This window comes from Periophthalmus magnuspinnatus, chromosome 2 (assembly GCF_009829125.3).
Source record: "Periophthalmus magnuspinnatus isolate fPerMag1 chromosome 2, fPerMag1.2.pri, whole genome shotgun sequence".
NCBI classification, from domain to species: domain Eukaryota; kingdom Metazoa; phylum Chordata; class Actinopteri; order Gobiiformes; family Gobiidae; genus Periophthalmus; species Periophthalmus magnuspinnatus.
Window position 1 is genome coordinate 6615662 of NC_047127.1, and position 21364 is coordinate 6637025.

Sequence of the window (21364 nt, forward strand, 5' to 3'; positions counted from 1 at the left end):
GAGTGGCATGATTATAAAGTCAAGCCTGTTGCACCAGATTCATGAAAATGCGTCACAAACCTGGCAACAACAAAAAAACAGCCATGTCTCAAAATATAAGCTGCTATTTTGCTGCTCTACTTGTTACAATTAGCACAGTTGCAACACCTGCATTGTTATAGGCTATATACATCTTAAAATAGAATGGAAATACCTTTACTTACACTGTTATTTACTTCAAATAGTCTCAACGGTGACAGCTTTTACAACTACAGCTGCTATGTTGTTGTTGTTCTGCTGTTACTGACTACAATACATTTCAGACAATTTATGAACAGTGTTTTCAAACTGTGGTACTTTTTCTGGCAAACATGTTGGTTACTTTATTGACTTTATTGGTTACTTTACTGACCTTATTCCACCCACCCACTTTTGCCATAAATGCTCCAAACCGCATTTTCTTTGTGGTGGAACTTCCTGTTAAGCTGGAATCCCATTCATTTCAACGGAAAACATGGGGAAAGTTTTGCAGCTAAAATATTATATAAAGTAAGATTTGTGATGCAACTTCCAGAATAAAGGACTAGAGTGTCTGTGTACCTTTCTGAATTGGTTTGAACTCAGGATTCCACAATGAGTTAGACTAGTTAAGCCAGAACTGGACTAGTTTTGTTCCTGCATTGTAAAACTATATTCAGATAAAATAATACAAGTGGAATTGTTTTTGACATTTGGATGCGATTGCGATTGTTTTGTCAGTTTGATGTTTGGCTTCTCTTTAAAACATTCAACTCATCAGCCATTTGAATCTACACATAATCAAAAGGAGTACATGGATGTTTTGTGCAATTCTAGATTTATATTAGCAATTCCTATAGTCCATTTAGAAGAGCATATGACACATTAGAGGACTTTTTCACTAAAATATTGTTAACATCATTATATTTAAGATTTTACAAAAGAAAAAAACGTATTTATTTATTTATTGTTTGTTTGTTTGTTTGTTAAGTTTATCATTTTACTTCCTGGTTAGACATGGGCCATAATGTTAACAAGGGGCAAAACTTCTACTCCATAGTTATAATTAGACTAATGAAAATAAATGACAGTACCTTTATTTAGTCAAATCTATATTTAACCTGTCAGAATTTTGTATAGAATGTGTTGATGACATAGGTAGCGGTCTTGCGTTTTAGATCTCACCCCTACTTCCTGTTTTTTGTGGTTTTCTTCTCAATGTTCTCAACTCTTACTTAACTGATGTAAAACTATGATAAATATTTACCACAGGTACTATCCCACCAAACCAAGTAATAATTACAAAAACATGGGTGTGGGTTGAAGGTGCGAAAAGCCCACAATGCTACACTCACTGCTTAGGTTGTTAGTTGAGTCAAAAACCATGTGAGTAACAAAGGAAAGGAGCTGTTGTCTAACCTGTTGGACCAAACACACATGAAAACCCAACCATCTCTCTTATCTCCAATTACAACTGCTTTTATTTGCATATAATGTACCCTGCACATGTTCAGTGTTGTGGGATTACAGAACATCACCACCTGCTGGTCAAGATTATAGCAGCAGGTTACTACTCAATTTGGATTTGGATATTTAATAAATCTTATAAAATGAACCTTCTCGTGTATTGTACAGTTGAAAAAGAGAAAACTACAACATGAATTTCAAAAAGGTGAGATAATATAATGCTCAAACAGTATGGAAAATGAAATCATCCACTCTGGTTTTGAAGTAGTTGAAGGATGGTTCAGTTGAGTTAAAAAAAAATGAGTTTTCAAGTGCAATGAAAAGATAAGATACATCACCATATAATACAAGGCAAATATTTAAATTCAGAGTGTATATAAACAATGTTATTTCTAAAGCTGATGAGGTTTCATTCATGTGATTATAAATTATTCTATAGACCACAGTTCAAAAGACCATCTCAAAATCCTGATCCAAAAAAACATGTCTGTTGTAGTTCATCCGTACAGACTCCAGGTGGTGCTCAATTGCAGAGGTCAGTGCTGCAGCAGGTGGCAAAGGCTCCTGGGGTGGAGATCCAGCCCTGGCACACAGCCATGTTCATACAGGAGCGGAATGATTTCTCTGAATGAGAAAGGGCATATTGAGTATTATTTTCATCTCTGTTATATATAGAAATGATCAATCTGAAAAAATATATTAATTGACTTTTGTGCTGAGATTTTTGTAAAAATTAAATTAAATTAATCAATGATAATCAACCAGAAATCAAAAATTGCATGAGTGCCACAAGGATGTGTCTTGGCCCCAGTGCTTTTCTCATATTTATTCTTTACCAACCAATTTAGTATTACTTTTTTTTTTTTTTTTTTTTTTTTTTTTTTTTACAATTGTCACTTTCTGAGTGAGGTTGTAATGTTATGTCTGATTGGTGTACATTGAAAATCTCATGTGTGTTTTGTAGTATAATCTTACGTATTGGCATTGTGATTATAACATCCCCACACGCGTTTTCAAACGGGGAGCAGGTCTGGATGCCGGTCTGGGTACATAGATCAGCACTTTTGCCGAAACAGTAGCGACACTTCAGCCCTTCACCTGCAAAATAATCATATGTCATCAAATCAAGAATAACCCAATAATGTATACAGTATGTCTGATGCAAATTTTTTAAAAGATATTTGAGAACTCCTTAGCCTACCTGGACATATTGCCAGTAAGAAGAGAACAGCACACACCACAGCTTTCATCATTTTGACTGTATAAAGTTATATTAGTGATAAGTTTTACCAATATGTCACATGAATTTGAACAAAACCACACAAAAAAAAAAAGAAAAAATGTTTACTGTGCACTTTTTAGTACTGCTTCTACTAATACAGACACTGATACTAATTTGTACCACGATAACCATTTTACTACCACTACAACTACTACAGGGTTATATTAAATCAACATGTGTATTAGTAAAAAGTAAAAAGTGTGCTGAGTTTGCATGTTTTCCCTGTGACTGGTTTAGTATTTTGTATTTTGTGACTTGTTAACCTACAATCAAAAATAATAGTGGTGTAGAAGTGTAGTAAAAGTACATGTCGAAATATTGCTATGATTAGTTTCAAAATTTCCAAGCGAGTATGTGTAAATACATATAAAATATTTCATCAAACTGACCTGGTTTCTTGTCTTGTTGAAGGCAGTTGGAGCATATGAAGACCTGGATACATGACCTTCCCCTTTTAAACAAGCTGCACAGGAACCATGGGAAATTACTTTGTTGTGAAACCATAGGTCAATATTTGCCACGTATTGATGCAACACATACATCTATACAGTACTTTAAAGATTAAGATCAGATTACAAAATAGCACATGATGTAGAATATGCTTGAATGAATGATTTCAGTGTTGTTTTGTTGCATTATACAAATATATAAGTTTTACGCTTTGCATCACCTAACTTCTTCTGCTGCCACTGTTGTGAAAAAATACTATATCTCTCTTGATGAATAATAATCCATTTGTGAAGCCGGGTGTGTTATGAAATACAAAAAGGTTTATTCTTTGTTACAACAGATATGGACAGGACCCGGGACCAGCAGCCTTCTGGCGTCCCAGGCAAGTCTCTTCAAGTCTCTTTTCCTTCAAGCATCTCTTCTGAGTATTTATACCAACATTCCAAAGCTGCATACATATCAGAGCAGAGTGACTTTTGCTTCACACCCATGAGTTAATCAGTGTTTACACCTGAGGAGGGTAAGACTACACAGGATTTACTGGAGAATAGAACAGAACCTTCACACAGGTTAATGTCTGGTCTGGGTCTGACAGACTGACACAGATCAAATGCATTTACACAAAGACATGATGCGAAACATAACATGAATACACATACATTTCCATCACAGCCACTCTTTTAATACTACTACTTTTACTTTTTTGTTACTCAATAACTGACTAAAAGTGATGTAGAAGTGGGAACTACAACCAGGAAGTAAGATAACGCAAAACTGACCCTTGTGAGTTTTAAGCCATGTTATAATGTTGTTACCTCCTCAGAAGCATCCCCGGAGTTGTGTTTTGTTTCATTTACGCATGTTTGAAGAGCCCAAAATGCTCTGTTCCACCTTGTGATGTCATGTAGTGGTAGTTTTTAAATTAACAGCTCCTTTTACCTTGAGTTCAGTAGAGATTGGCAATTCCAGGACTGAAAGGTGTATGGAGTTTAAAAACACAGTGGAGCACTTCCTGTATTACGGCATGACATTACAAGGTGTTTTCTACTTGAGAGAAGAACCTAATTTTAATATGCAGGATTTGTGTGTAGAAAATGCTATATAAATGACTGCCTTTACCAAATAAATAAACTAAAATCAACCAAAGCTCAGTGGAAACCAAAGATGTTTGTTTTGTAACTTTAATATTAAGCTTATTGATTTGAATCCCCCATAACATAACACAACTGTAAGAGGTGCAGTTGTGTATGAAAACACAAGTAAAAAAACAACATTATAGACACATTGAAATTTTTTATTTTATAGTCTAAAAATTGAAAAATGCACATGCCCATGTTCATGCAGTGGAGAGAAGAACACTGCCTTGGACACACTAATTAGTTTGCAGTTGATTATATAGTGCTTTTACACCTTTCTAGGCACTAAAAGCCCTTTACATCAAGGAATCACTCCCCCACTCACACACACATTCATACGCATACACTGAGGGCAAGGTGGGTTAAGTGTCTTGCCCAAGGACACAAAGGTAGCATTCATCTGTGAGAGCTGGAATCGCACAGCTTCTGATTTATGCTTTAGTCTTTGTATTATTTCAAGGTATAGAAGTTTGTAGGCATTAGTCCATTCATAAAAAAGTAGTCCCCCCAAGAAATTTTAAACAAAGTAGATGTAATTTCCTGTAACCTAGAGCAAATTAGATCAAGTAGTAAATTTCTGTTGGTTACTTTATTATATATTCATCGTAAAAGACAAAGTAATTCTATCAACTGGACAAAAAGTGGTAGGAGTGAAGACGTTTCGCTGCTCATCCAAGCTGCTTCTTCAGATTGCTAGTGGACACTGCCTTATATCTTTACAGTTTCATCCTAATGGGCCTACATTCAGCTTTAATAGCCCTTGCTAGGTGTATTGTTCTTTTGTTTCCTTTGTTTGCTTTGGGTCTGAGGATGGAGTTGTATATGGGGAACAGCTGATGTCTAAGGCCCCCCATCCCTGTTCAAGAAAGGATTGTCTTTCCAAACAAAAATATCTTCTTTAACTCCTCGCTCAAACCATTTCTTTTCTCTGGCTAAGATCTGTACCTCACTATCTTCAAAGGAGTGGTTAGTGGCTTTGAGAAGTTAGTGAATTTCTCAAAGGGACAGTGCGTACTTAGGGTAGCTCAATAGACCTACCCTATTTATCGAAACTGAAAACAATAACTGTTTTAGTTTCAGTGTAGTTAGCTACTTTGTTCAGACAGATATAAGGCAGTGTCCACCAGCATTCTGACCAGAACTGAAGAAGCGGCTTGGATGAGCAGCGAAACATCTTCACTCCTACAACTTTTTGTCCAGCTGATAGAATTAACTTCGTCTTTTACAATGGATCAGACCTGGACGACTGAGGGATTACACAGACATCTTTGTTATATATTATTTATTATAAAAGCACATGTGGCACAGTTGGAATTAACCTGTGATACAAACATGCTGCATTTCACATGTGTTCAAGCGCTATCATTGTAACGTAATGTTGTTCCATTCTGTCAGGATCCTGTTTTCCCACTTGTCTCCCCCCCCACCTGGACATCGCCTTACCTGGTTGATCACCTGCAGTATAAGAAGCCTGGTTTTTCATCTCCTCCTCACTAATTCATTCTTGATACTTCTCTTTTGTACTACCGTTTCTTTGTCCTGTGTCTAAGTGCCTCTGTCATTATTTTTGGAGGCTGTCCCCTACATGCCTGCCCGCCTGCCCGCCTGCCTACCTGCCTCCAACCTGTCTACCTGCCTCCTAGCCTGCCCAATACCTACCTACACCTCTGGACCCGCCTGCCTGTTAGTACTTACCACATTTATATGATTACTAGCCCGGACAATAAACAGTTGAACTACTTATCAGTTATGTGCTACGTTTGGGTGCTAAAACTAAACTGTGGAAAACTCTGGAAATCCCACACTCGCATTGACAGCACAAAAAAGTCACTTTAGCCGAGAACAGACAACAAATCAAAATAACAGGACTTGTTCTTGCATGTTTCTGCTGTTGTTTACGATACAGTAAGTGGATGCTCAAATGTAGGTACAATATCTAAAAAAAACAATGAAATATTTATATAACAGTCATAGATCAAAATTAAAAAAAAAAAAAAAAAAAAAAAAAAGAAACCTTATATATATAATAAAACTTGTCTTGTGTTTAGAAAATTATTTTAAAATTTTACATGTATTTTGAAACGTTAAGAAGGGTAAGTTTCGCATTTCTGTACTATATTACTTCATGGAACCATTAGACAGTTAATTTAATAAAAAAATAATAATAAAAAGGCAAGAATGGATGAGAGCGCAATAGCACAGTTCATGCATACATTTATATTCCTGTACAAACACTAACCCACCTACAGGGGGCGCTATCAACCTGCTCAGTGTCGCCACCATCTGCCAGGGCAACGAGTGAGATTCAGATTCAGTGGCTCAAAGTAATAAAGTACATAAGTAAAAGTACTGATAGCGCAATTTGTATGTATTTGTGTTAATTGTACTTACTTTTTACTTTTACTTTTCTACAATTGGAAGAAGGTATACTTTCTTTTAACAGAACTGAGTACTTCTTTCACTACTGCTCAGCTAACTGCAAGAACGAGCCATGTAACACTCCAGTAATATGTTCACAATGTAGTTGCAATATTCAATGAGAATCAATCATGCAAAATGTTTTTTTTATTTGTTTATTTATTGAAATATTCATTTTGTCACAGATACAACATAATAATATTTTTGCCCAGAAAGATGAAATACTTCTAGACTATGTTATTTTTGTACTGAAATAAGCTAACAGTTGTTTTTCTCTCTGACTGTTACTGTAAAAGACGAACACAATAAATCAACAAATGCCATGCTGTATAAAGTTTAAAATATAATCTGGCTTGTTAGGACATGGCTTTAGTTGCAGCCGTCAGTGTTGCAGGACGTCACAGTGCAGTGATTAGTGTTAGACATAGTTTCGATGTCTTTTTCGGTCATACAGTTCTTTATCATCTGATACTCTGCAAAACACAGCAGTACATGTCAGCAGATATAGAAGGGTAAGAACAGTGGCCACTTTATCAGGCACAGCGTTGTACTGTTTCTGAATGTAAATCTATAACAGACAATTTTTGTAGAGCCTAAAATGGTAAGGAAGAAATCTAAAAGTACTCTTGCAACTGCTAGTATTAGTTTTGAATTGCTCCAGTTAGTACAGCCACTACAAACTACAACTACTATGTGCATTTTTTACACTGTTACTAGCACCACTCTATTGCCATAATGTTACAACTACTTTATAGGTCTACATGTATAAAATGTAAGGTGGTAATATTACTACTAACAACAAAATGGCCATCAAACAAAAATACTATTACTACAAGATACAGTATTAGCAGCATTTTTTTTTTAGTATTACCACTACAAATATTGCTATTGACTACAAAATGTCTTCATTACCCATCATTACCTCTGAATCATAATCTTTAAAGGACTGCTTCCCAAATTGCCATTGAGCAAACAAATTGTATGTATCATTTTAATTAATAAATGTTATGTACTGCACTACTGTATGTAGAATTACAATTAGTAGACATAGAATTACTATTACTAGCCTACTTGTGTAATGGTTTTTCTATTCTGAGGAAACAGTGCAAAGGGTGTACCTAATATTGTGGCAGTACATTATGGTCTATCTCTGCATTTAGACTCACGTGGCTCGGTACAGATGACCGTCCCGCACTTATCAGAGGAGTCCTCACACATTTCATCCTGTGCAATGCAGTTTCCATTTTCATACACACAACTGTTGCAAGTCAGCATCTCCACTGGAACACAAGACCAATTTTATATCTTATTTTTTTCAAAGTCACGTCAAAATGTTAATGAATGAATATACATGCTTGTAATAAGGGCATGGTGAAAATAAACAAAACAAAACAAAAAATATATATGTTTTCCTGGGTTCTCTTTCAAGACATTTATATCATGTTATATGATGCTTCTTCTGGTGCTAATAATAAGTTCATGTAATTCTAGATTTAGGTTTTGATGCAGGTCAACTACGTCACATTAATCAAAACATTAAATCTGATGATTTTATGCCAAACAAAATAAATCATGATATCTTGTATTTTTGATTACTTCATCCAAAATAAAGAATAAAATAATAAAATAAGAATAAAATCCATTAAAAAAAGAACAACATAAAAATTTACACCCTAAAACAGAAGGAATGAGTGAGCTAACATGACCAACAACTGAATCTTGAACTCACCTGTGCTGATGTACAGCACCAAGAGAACAACAGCAATCTGCAGGCCTTTCATTTTGTCTTAGCTGTAAAGTAAAAAAAAAAAAAGCATTAAGGAATATCATACTTTTATATTATTCTATCTCCAAATCTTCACACCATCACCTGATCCTGAGTGCACAGCTCACCTCTCCAACTGCCTGAGAGCTTCATCTGTGGCTTTATAAAGTGCACAGGAGGAAGTTCCTTCTTAGTCAAGGTGTGTTCATTTACTAGAAACCCTCTTTTGCTGCACATACTATACATTCCACACTTTCAAACAAGTAGAGCTCCTCTCTCCACAAGAGCAATTTTTTTAACTTAATTACCGGTATTTACCATTCACAAGACAAATTCTTCAACTTTATAAAACCTTAAATTATAATTGTTGCAATAAGGTGCATATATTAAAGATTCTAAAAAGTATATTGCAGAATCCTATTATGAACACTAATGTTTCTTCTATAACAATAAATTCTTTCTTTTAAGGAAGTGAGTGAATACGTTTGCTGCTCCACTTAACTGGAAATGCAACTCAGGAGAATGCTTTGTGATGAACAATAGAGTCCCTCCTAATACTTTAATAACAATGTAAATGAGACTGGATTTTTACCCACGTGATGTTTTGCAATTTTGTGGTCATGTTTCAGATTGTATAGCAATTATTGAATTACTAAGGATGCTAAATGCTCTGTAGTGGCTCTGTATTTTCACAAGTTCATGATTACCTGACCAAAGGGGGTTTGGGGGCGGCTTGTCTAGAAAGAACAAGGTTGGGCCTAGAACGGATCCTTGTGGAACTCCATAATTATCCTGAAAACTCTTTTTGATACCAGTGAAATCTAATCTTCCAGTGACTTAAAAGATAGAACATCATCACAAAGAGGACACTGTAGTTATAAAGCCCTGAGATGGTACACCCCAACACTGCACCTTTAAGAATGAAATGCTTAGAAAAATGCAAGCATGCACACTATTGCAATAAATCAATATATTATAATAAATCGAATAAAGTTGATATCAATAAGAGTATTTTATGGAGTTCAGGACCAAGTATATTCCGTGACACCAACCTAATCTACCTGTGTTCTTATAATGTTAGACCTGTTCACATGAGCTGGAGAAATTGGGTTATAGTAAAGTGTCACAGGCGTGTCATGTGAACTTTCCTTTCCTTAACAAACACGTGCACATTCTAAAACAGGTCCATACATTTTTGTTTTTATTCTTCTGAAGTTCAGTTATAATAGATACCAGTTGAAAATGTATTTTTCTTTGAATTTGTAAATAGCTCTTGAAATTACACAGTTTCGAAGAGTTTTGTAAAGTCAACATATATTTTTAATCTTTTTTACACCCTTCAGTGCATCCAAAGCCTCTTCTGCTACAATTTTTGGCTCTAATTATGATCTTGAGAAATGTTTCATATGTATACACCTTGCTGTTTATTTACTTTTTGTGAGCAGAAGTATATACTGTAATATGTGAATATGATTGTGTCTTGAGTCAATACAACAATTCAACCTACCAAATAATGTCTGTAGGTCTATATGTCCATACGTCATGTTTTTCTTTAATTATAAAAGCACTTAACTTATACACATAGGGTTCTTGAAGTATGTGGGTCGATGCTACGTGATTTGAAACTTGGAAAACCAGTCTGCGTCATTTGAGAGACCTTTTTGACCCTTAAAAATATTCTGCAAGAGGGTACGGACCAGCCGTGCCACATTTCACTTGCACTAAGTGACTTTTCTGCCGAAGGCAGGATTTTTGTCCCTGGAGATGTTATCATTTTGCCTGGAATGCTTCACTGAATGAAGTTAAACGTATCTATGCTGTTGTGCTGTTTTTATTGCTAAAAGAAAATGTTGATCTAAAAAAACCTGACTCGCAACTTTTTGCTGTGAGCGGGAACACCTTTCTGCAGGTCTGACATATCAAGGTTCAAGATTACTTTATTGGTACCAACAGGTAAATTTAGTTTGGCGTTGAGTCAGCTAATTCATTCATTCACACATATACACATCTTCATCTTGAAAAGTACATACAAACAGTGTATAGTGCAGGCTAAAGAACTACAACCACATTAGAAACACCTGATTGTCTCCAAGAAGGTGATGAAATTTAATGCCATGGAGACAAGCGTGTGGCAGAGCGTCCACCAGAAAAGTTATTAGTTAGTGCAGCTTTAAAAGAGTATCAATGGAGCCTTGAAAAGGTCGCCCTATGAGATGTAGCTTGCAACAATTAGCCAGTCGTTAATAAAAAATGTTTACATCACCGCTTTACACAGTGACGAACTACAGATCAACCAGTGGCTTAGGTCGGAAAATGATGAGATCCGGGCTGAATGCACACGACTGACTGCTAATGTAAATCTTTTATTCGAAGACACAACGAGAAATAAAGATATTATCTGTGACCTCATCGCAGAGATCCAGAAGAAAGATGAGGCTCTCTCTGCAGACCGCCACTCTAGAGAGAACGAATACAGCAGGACAATTAATTTACTGAGAGAAAACTATGAACAAGAAAAATAAGAACTTTTAGGTCAGATTCATAAGTTCCCGAAAGACAAGGACACACTTCTGAGTATTGCCGACCCAAGATTTCTTGAAAAAGCAACATGTCCATGGAGTCTCCACAGGAAAAGTTATATAGTGCAGCTTTAAAAGATTATCAATGGAGCCTAGAAAAGGTCGCCCTATGAGATGTAGTTTGCAACATTTAGCCAGTCGTCAGTAAAAAATTGTTTATGAACGCTTACTTTTCTTTATTTCTTTTCTTTTTTTGGTTTGTTTTACAGTCTATAAGTTTATTTTTAGGTGACTTCAGAAGGACAGAATAGTCTCTTAGATTCAAACATTAAATTAGCTTTCAAAAGGCATAGAGTGAACACATCTCAAATAACTTTATTCATTTTCACAGCAAAGAAATATTAACAAGAAAAGAAATCATTACATAAGATTCTTTCATAGTTTAAAAATATATATACTTTATGTAACGGTGATGTATAAATATATAAAATATAGTCTTTGTTTCAGTTGCAGAGATCCATGAAACAAGTGTCAACATGGAGCCATGTTATGTCCTTCAGTCTGTCGGCCATTGAAGACTTCATGCATCTTCTATAGAGGACAGGACTAGCCCCGAAGACAGCTATAAAAGACAGTGATTGGAGTAATGAGCTAAATATTGATAATTGTTGTTTTTTTTCCTCTTGTGACTTACGTGGTATTTGTCCATAGACAGACACGCACACGTCGTCGTCGTCCTGGCAGGTTTGTATGGTGTTGTAGCCTCGTCCCCCCACCTTGAACACGCAGTTACACGTCAGAGCCTCCGCTGAGAAGAAACGACAAATCAGATTAAAGTCCTTTCTGGGTTAAGTGACACTCAAATGTGCTATGTTCAAGTATAAAGCCGTACAGAGCTGGTCTTTCTTGACGATTTGACACTGTGTAAAGTTGATTTCTGTGACACTCAGAATTATTCAACAGCTGGACACCTCTCCCAGCAAGTATATTTTTTAAGATAAACATTAATCTTCTAAGTGTTCTTATCTGGAATGCCCTAATCACAGCCATTCATTTGTAGCATGTGTCTCTCAAATGTAGAAAACATCTCCTCTTGACTCTTCTCATATCATTCAGAACATTTTAAAATCTCATATACATAAGATTCTTTTTTACTCATAAACCACAAACAGACCACGCGTTTCTCCGATTGGTTAATCCAGCATCAATTATTCGAGGATAGCAGACGATTGCCAACCATAACGTCTTGTGTATTGTGAAAGTGTGTGGTTTTAGCTGAAGATATTATACAATTTCAAACCAAACACAGGATTAACAGAAATTCAGTTTACCATAGCTTACGCAGAGGGCCAGGAGCACAGCGATCTGCAGGCCTTTCATTCTTTCTTAAGGTGATGAGGACAAAATGTAAGACTATTTTCCAAAAGTCCCAAAGTGTTTGTCTGTTGCCGTTGTGCAGATCCACTCCTCCATCTGGTCTGTCTCCTCTTTATATTCGTTGGACGACAGGTCACAGATTGAAATCTTTTACCTACTTCTTCTAACAATGACTTTTGTTGCAGCTTTAGTGAGGAACAACACTGTTTAAAGTGGCCTGAAACGTGATACATGGGGTGTTACCGCGGGAGATCAGATAATGTTGATAACTGCGACTGACCCGACTGACAATTTCATTCACTACTGACATGCACAGGCCTAGTTAATGAACCTCAAAGGTCATCTTTCCAATAATCTTCCAGAAAATTGTTGGATGAAAATACGTAGATTGTTTCACCAAAATATATATATTTTTTTTCAGATAGGCCTACATGTGCATTTATTCCTCAAAACCATGCATTCTTACTTTAAGTAGGCTTGCTCAAAATCACCAGTGGTTCGGACGTTGGACCAAGGTGATATTAGTCTGGATGTTTCATATTTTTCTGAACCATTCCAGATTAATACATGTGTTATACAACTATCAGTCAATGACTTCTGCCAGGTTAGTTTATCATTACAATTTAACCCTCTTTCAACCTCTCTTGTTGTTGCATGGATGTTTCAAGGTCCTAAATGTCCTAAAGGTCCTAAATGTTCCCAGTAAGGGGACCGGGGAGGACGAGCTTTTGCTGTAGCTGGTCCCAGACTATGGAACAATCTTCCTCTCTGTATTAGAACAGCCCAATCTTTAAATATTTTTAAATCTTTGCTGAAAACTCATTTGTTTGCATTGGCTTTTAACATGAGCTGAGCGGGACTCTTGTATTATATTGTATTGTTCTATTGTGTTTTTGCACTTTATATTACATTTTACAACACTTTGGGCAGCTGTGGATCTTTTTAAATGTGCTTTATAAATAAATTGGACTTAACTTGGCATCAGCGATTGATTTTCTAAGGCCTGTTCTCCAAATCTCAAGCCAGGGTCTTGGTCTGGAGTACCCTTAAGGGGCCAACCCTGCATGTTTTAGGTTGATGGGAAAACAAACTCGCCCATACAAAGGGAGAACTTGCAAACTCCTCACGGAGGGCTCCACATGTTTCTAGACAGTATCAGTTGTGGGACCAGGCAAATTTAGGCCAAGTTTTGCCTTTCAAAGAGTGAAAAACAAGGCCCCCACCCATCCAGAACTGGGCCAGGTCAAATCTGTGTACCTTTCCCAGGACAAGGTTGAAGACAATGAACCTCCTGGTCGGTGGAATACCCATCCTGACTCCTAATGTTCAACCTGATATAATTTTATACAACAACAAAAGTAATTACCCTGAAAATTCATCCAGCTAGACCACAAAGGCTGCAAATCACCAACAGTCCTCATTTGACCTCCCTTATCCCATAACTATAGAATACACTAAAGAATGTAGTGAGGTCATCTGAAACCCAGTCACAGAAAGAACAAGTAGGTGTTGAGATCATGGCGTTCACTTGTCGTACATTCTCATAGTCTGTAAAGTAGACTGAAGCTCTCATTCAGAAGTAGGTCAGGTCAAATCCATGTACCCTCCCTGGACAAGATGCACGATAATGGGAGACCTTACTTACCTGCTGTGTCATTGTGGTTGGTGGGGTAAGCACACTAACAATTGTACTGTGAAAACTGGGCTGGCCTTCAACATGTTAATGCCCAAAGGGTTTAGACGACTCTTGAAGGAGCTTTTCCAAGTTGCAATAATCAGTTGTATGAGTGCAAAGTTGCATTTAGCTAAAAAATAAGATGAATTTTTGATGTTTGTTATGCCTGTAACTACCATAATGTAAGGAGTTTACATATTGGAAACCATATTGGAAGGGAGTGCCTAAGTTGCAATCTCTGTTCTAATGTTCTCTCTTTTGTGCAATCATAGCACTGTAGCACGAATCGTCTCCTTAGCCAAAGCAGACCTGGAGAGGATACATGCTCTTTGGAAGGTATAGAACCTTGCATGGGCCACTTTGGTTGTGTGACCAGCCCGTCTACAGTCTGAACTGGATAATAGAGGGTGAAAATCCTCCGTCCTAACTTCAGATGGTCCAACCACAATCACGTGTTTCTCAAATGCAGAAGATATCTCCTCTCACAAATTTTCGCAACATTCACAACAGTATATACCCTCTTTTACCTGAGATAAATAAGAGTTTGGTGCTTCGCTTGTTGATTCTGCAAAAATCTGTGCTGTTTCTAACTCCTTTATGTATTTTTTCCTTTCTTTATGTGTAAGCTGCCATGTTTAGATTAATACATTAGAGTCTATTTTTAGTTTATTTTTAAGTATATTTTTTAAATTATTTTAAACTATTTATCTATTATCTTGTTTTATTGCATGTACCATTTTCCTTCTGTTCTTTAACTGTGCGGTGCAATACTGGAACTGTGGGACTACCACTGTGGGACTAATAAAGGTATATCTTATCTTGTTTTTGTCATGAATGTCTTTCTGATTGGTTAATCTGCCTGTTAATCACGCACAGATTTATTCTTCTTTGTAAAGTTATGTGAAAGTGTTTGGTTCTCACTTTCCAGTTAACCTCTTTGGACCCCTCAAACAAACTGGTACGGGCCGCTTTGGACAATGGAAGCAATACCCAGACCGCTCAGTACTTCCCCCCATGGAAAAGACACTAAAGTTTGTCACTCCTCATTGTTTCCAGCAAAGTGTGACAGACATAAAGAACATGTTTTCTACCCTGCATTTTCCCAGGCTCTTAGGGGTGCAAAAATTGGACCCTCTTCCTATTAATTTATATTAGTGCAGGGCCCATGTAAGCCTCATTGCCTTGGACCCTCAAATTTCTGTATACGGGCCTGTGTAACTGACCTCCTCTAAAACAGGACACGGCGTTAGTATTTTAGTCACAAAATCTTTAATCATCCATACTGCAGTAAGCTAACACCCTCCAAGCACAAGTTTACAGGATTTTCGGTTATGACCCAGAGTCTGTGACCAAAGAGGAGTGTTAGGCGTGTTCTATCAAAAATGACGACTGGAATCAGTAAGTTCAAATCACAAAAATGTATTCCCTGACAAAAAACTAATACAGAGCTCTCCCTAGACACAAAGGTAAAAAAAAACAACTCAATCATGAGCAAATAGTATGTTGAGCAGGTGCACGCCTTGGTTCCTCCTCCGAAACCTCTTTCACTCCTCTCGAACACCCCCAACTACACCGGTCTGTTTTTCAGCTTTGAGACCTCTCCGGCTACTTTATCTCTCTAAAGACGTTTCTGCAAAGTACATAGCTGCCTCCCGTTATTCAGAACACACAATGTTGCCTTTAAAGGGCCCTATTATAATGATTTCAGTGTTTAAGCATCAAAGCAGTGTTCAGATCACTGTGTGACTTCATCAAACAGTGTTCAAATGAGTATATGAATTCTGTATAAAAACAGTGTTCAAATCAATGTGTAACACTATTCAAACAGATATATGAACTCAGTGTTTTGATATATATACGTGTGATGCAACTAAGAAGCTTTATTACTTAATATATCCTTCAGGAGGAAGGACAAATAACTGGAAAATGTGATTTATATTGAATAGAATAGAAAGATGGTCAGTAACTCAAATGACTTAATAACAGTATTGCCAAGTTACTACAGTTGCAGAAAGAGATTTTGAAAGTATATTTACATTTTTTATGTACTACATGCCCAAGGAGGACTACTGCTATCTTCCAGTTCTTAATTTTAACTAAAAAGGTTACTAAAAAAACATAAACTTATGTTATCTGATGGGTAGTAGTAATAGTGGTAATGGTAGAAGTACTCGCAGGTAGAGGCCCTGAATGCTTCCTCAGGTTTTATTTCACTTTATGCCCGCTGCCCACTTTTGTCTTTATGGTGGCATTTACGGTTAGTGGGAATTCCATTGATCTAAATGGGGGATTTGGGAAAAGTGTTGCAGCTAAAATATGATATAAAGTAGGTTCATTTGTGTAAAATGTCACGTGACCAATTCTCTGGGAAGCTTTAAAACGGCTCTGTAGTCTTCATAGAACATATTTGCTGTCAAGATCGGCAGCTCCATGTAAATAATACAACCCAAATGACACTGGCGGCGTCCACAGCAACTTCCAGAATAAGTTTTAGCTGGGGGACAGTGAAAATGTTTATATTTGTTTAGTTGCTGGTTGCATAATGGTTGAAAATCCCAGTTTTGTATACACAGTGGGCTCAAATACTGTGATTTCAACACCACCAAAGTTCTAAGTTAGATCTTGATCATAGTACTAGATGGAAGAAGTAGCCTTTTAAGTTAGAGTAAGAGGCCCAAGGACACAACAACAGTTTGGCAAGAGTTGTCAGCTATTTAAACCAACCTTTTTGACATAAAATGGGATGAGGAAAGTTTTTGTATCTGAAAATTCATATCTTTAATTTGTGCCAAAATCAAGATGTATGAACAAATTTAAGTTAATAACATTAGTTGACAAAACTGTTATTAATTTATTTATGTTTTATGCAGGCTCTACAAACCATGGATCTATAATAACAACGGGATAAGACACTTCCCTTCAGTCCCAGTGTGAGATCGACTAGTGGTGCTGCAACTCCCAGGAACGTCAGCCCAGAAACAATTCTTCCATAGAGCACAATGCAATTTTGGGGAATTCAAATGCCGATGTGACACATTGGGTGATGCTAGACCAGTATTCAGGTAATGTGGAAGATTTTTTTTATTTTTTATCATTTTGTGGCCAGGAGCACAGGTCATTGAATACAATACGCCGCCATCTTTGATTCATCTTCAAGATCGTATAAACTTCCATGCTATAAACTCACTAGAAAATAAACTAGACACACTGGTACATTAAAAGTAGATGACATTTATTAGAGATTTTAAAAGTTATAAAAAGTAATATACATTGAATAAAGCATAACATGAGAACTTTGTTGAAGCCGATTAGCGGCAGGTCCAGTGGTCACATGTGTGGTCAGTTGCAGAGGTCCGTCGTACAAGTGAACACCTGGTAATGTGGAGAGGCGTTTAAGATGAACGCGTCAGAGGCCTTCATGCATCTTTTGAAGTAGGAGTACACTGTAATGCAACACACAGTTGGCTTAGCTGTTAGCCGTTAGCATACGTGAGCCTGTAGCGGGATGTAGATGTGTACTGACCTGGACCCGTGCTGACCGCTGAGGCGCACACGTCGTCCGATCTAGTACACGTCTCAACTGTGTTGTAACAGCGTCCGCCCGGGGAGGGAATGCAGCGGTTACATTTCAGAGCCTCCACTAAAACAGAACAGAATTAGCATGTTATTCGCTAGTTGTCAGCAATTCCTCCTGGACTTGGTAAGTTGTTGTTTTTTTGCCTTATATGACCAGGAGTTTACAAGCCTGGGATGAAGACTGGTGACCTTTATTCTACATAGAACAGTCTGGTAAGTCACCACCTCCTCCTCTTTGTCTCTCAAACTCAAAAAGAGCCGACTAATCAGGTTTGTTTACTTCAGTGACACATCGGAAACGGGCAAGCTCATTGGTCACCTATCATTTTGAACAAAATGAAATATCACTCAGGAAAAGATGAAGTTTAAAAAATGAAGTTAAATTGTGGGACGGATCTACAATTCCATCCTCAGACCCAAAACAAACAAAAAGAAACAAAAGAGAACAATAGGAGGGCCATTAAAGGTTGAATAGCTGTTTACAGTTTCAGTGTAGTTAGCTCCTCCCTTCAGATAGATATAAGGCAGTGTCCAGCAGTAATCTGACCAGAACTGAAGAAGCGGCTTGAATGAGCACTACGTCTTCACTACTACAACGATTTGTCCAGTTTACAGATTTAAACTTCGTCTTTTGCTTTAGATTAACAACATTTAGTGCTCTACGATTTGGCAGAAATATGCAATGTTTTTCAGAACGCTATGTTATTTTTGTTTCATTACTTTTTCCTTGTCAGCGTGTTAGTTTTGGAGCGACCATGCATGTCTCCGATTGGTTAATTGACAATACACAAATACACATCTTTGTAAAGAATTGCCAAAAAGTAAACTAGTTATGAATTCATGTACATTTGAGTGTTCTTCTCCTTTTTGAGAGCTGTAAACTGCCTGGTCCACTCATCTACCATCATGTCACAGACCAATCATCAAATGTGTAAATCAGATTTTTAAATAAACATCATTTTAATTAACTGTAAAATGGAAAATGCCCAAAACAAAGGAGAAAAAAAGGAGTTAAAAGTGAGAGTTAAAATGTCAAAAAATCATGAGACTTTTTTTTTTTTTTTAAGTCATGACCAAAAGCTTGCGCACAAAGAACAGGAATGTCGAAGAACTGGTACAATGTGTGATTCACCTTTTTGTGAACCCAAATCAAAGAACAAATAAACATCCATCTATGAGCTGGTCAGTGTACGAGGCATCCTGAACTGAAAGGTGTGGACCTGGTTTGGGCCTGTTATAAACTGACAGGTGCAGATACTTGTGTGGTGTTTCTAAAGATTCTGGTTCAATAAAAACATGAATCAAATATACAAATAATAGGCTAATGTAAATAGTGCAAAGCTAATTTCTTTACTTGCTTGAGGAGGCGATGTTGTCATGGAACTACTTCACAAATTAAAGGTACACTATTCTGGGTAAGTATACCACCTGCTTGTTTCATTTTGATGTTACTGCTTTGCCAGGAATGTCCCACCATACGGCATTAAACCTACTGTCTTGCTTTTATTTGCTTTATGAAAAAAATCTTGAAAATACAGTATATACACATCTTATATTGGACTACGTTTTGTGAATATTGTCGCTCGTGGCTTGGCTTCACCTGCTTGTCTCCATGGAAATAGACAAGCTTAATGCCAGACAGTGGAACATTCCAAAAAGAGACAATAAAATCTCCCTGGAGACAAGCAGGTGGCAGACTCTACACCAGAAAAGAGACATAGTTCATCATCTTTAAGTCAATAAATATTGTTTTTGTTTTGTTTTTTTACATTAAATCTGACCAACTGTACACAAATAAATACATAATTAGGTCTTTACTTTAATTAATTTGAATTTTAATAGGTTATTCAGTCTCTGTTTCCTGTTTTTAATAAAAGTGACTGACAGCTTGTGTGTTGCAGTGCACAGAACCTTTAGCGATTCATTATAAGTGTCAAGTTAAGTTACAAGTGTCGTTTCCATTCAGTGTCTGGGAGTTTTCATGCAAAGTTGTCAGACTGGATTCTCTATTAGGTCAAACACTGAGACAATCGATTTATCATGGTGTATTTAAGTATTTGTGTATTTGTAACGCAGGCCTACACTATAAATACACAAATTACATAACTGGAATAAAAACTGTGTCATTTGTCTTATAATTAAGGCCAGTGATTCATGTTTTACTGTTAGCTTCTATATACATTTTGGAATATCAGAACTGTTTGATACTACAATCACTATTTTTATTCAACTTTTATATTACTTTAACTAAACTGTAAAAAAAAAAGAGTAAATACTAAAAACTGATTTTCTTTACAGTTTACTTACATGTTCCAATGTAAAGCACAAGGAGGACCACGGCGATCTGCAAACTCTTCATTTTGAGTCAGATCCAGTCAAACCTACAAGAAAACATCGAAGAGACGTGTTATTAGGTAGTAATAGTATTTGTCACAGTACAGGCAGTAGTAGCAGCAGTTGTAGCAGTAGCAGTATATACACACTTTGTTGTAGTAGTAGTAGTTGTCGCAGTACAGGTAGTAGTAACTATAGTAGTAGTTGTAACAGTATATACTCGCTTTATAGTAGTAGTTGTCACAGTACAGGTATTAGTAGCAACAGTACTAGCAGTAATAATATATACTTGCTTTATAGTACTAGTTGCCACAGTATAAGTAGTAGTACCTCAGTAGTAGCAGTAATAGTATATACTCACTTTGTAGTAGTAGTAGTAGTAGTAGTAGTCACTGTACAGGTAGTAGTAGCAGCAGTGGTAGCAGTAATAGTATATACTCACTTTGTAGTAGTTGTAGAAGTTGCCACAGTACAGGTAGAAGTAGCAACAGTACTAGCAGTAATAGTACAATATATACTCACGTTGTAGTAGTAGTAGTAGTAGAAGTTGTCACAGTACAGGTAGTAGAGGCAACAGTACTAGCAGCAATAGTATATACTCACTTTGTAGTAGTAGTTGTCATAGTACAGGTAGTAATGACAGCAGTAGTAGCAGTAACAATATATACTCATTTTGTAGTAGTAGTAGTAGTAGTTGTCGCAGTACAAGTAGTAGTAGCAGTAGTAGTAACAGTAAAAGTGTATACTCGTTTTATAGTACTGGTTGCTACAGTATAGGTAGTAATAGCAGAAGTAGCAGTAACAATATATACTCACTTTGTAGTAGTAGTAGTAGTAGTAGTAGTTGTCGCAGTACAGGTAGTAGTAGCAGTAGTAGTAACAGTATATACTTGCTTTATAATAGTGGTTGCCACATTACAGGTAGTAGTAGCAGCAGTAGGATCAGTAATAGTATATACTCACTTTGTAGTAGTAGGAGCAGTAGTAGCAGTAGCTATATATACACAGTTTGTAATAGCAGTTGTCACAGTATAGTAGTAGAAGCAGCAGTAACAGCAGCAGTTGCAATAATAGTACTCACTTTGTAGTAGTAGCAGCTCTGAGTGGGCACAGCTTCTGTTCACTGTGGTCTCATAATTGACAGGTTTTATTTAGTTTGGATTGTGAAAGAGCAGAATTTCCGTACTTTGGTTGTTTTTGTTGTTATTGTGAAATAACTGGTTGCTCAATGCCTCAAGGGGAAAACTTACGGTAAATTCAATGTTTTTGAGACACAGTGGACTCGAACACTGACATTTCAGCACTATACTAGATAATGCAATATTTACTTATATAATCACACTTATTAGGCCCAAGGGCACACCAACA

At 36.7% G+C, this 21364-nt stretch overlaps 1 protein-coding gene across 1 annotated transcript in view; it reads right to left on the reverse strand.

Annotated features, from left to right (window-relative positions):
* Positions 1–21364, reverse strand: part of arhgap1 (Rho GTPase activating protein 1) — a 69389-nt gene that overhangs the window by 30424 nt on the left and 17601 nt on the right. The gene's annotated exons all lie outside the window — the stretch shown is intronic.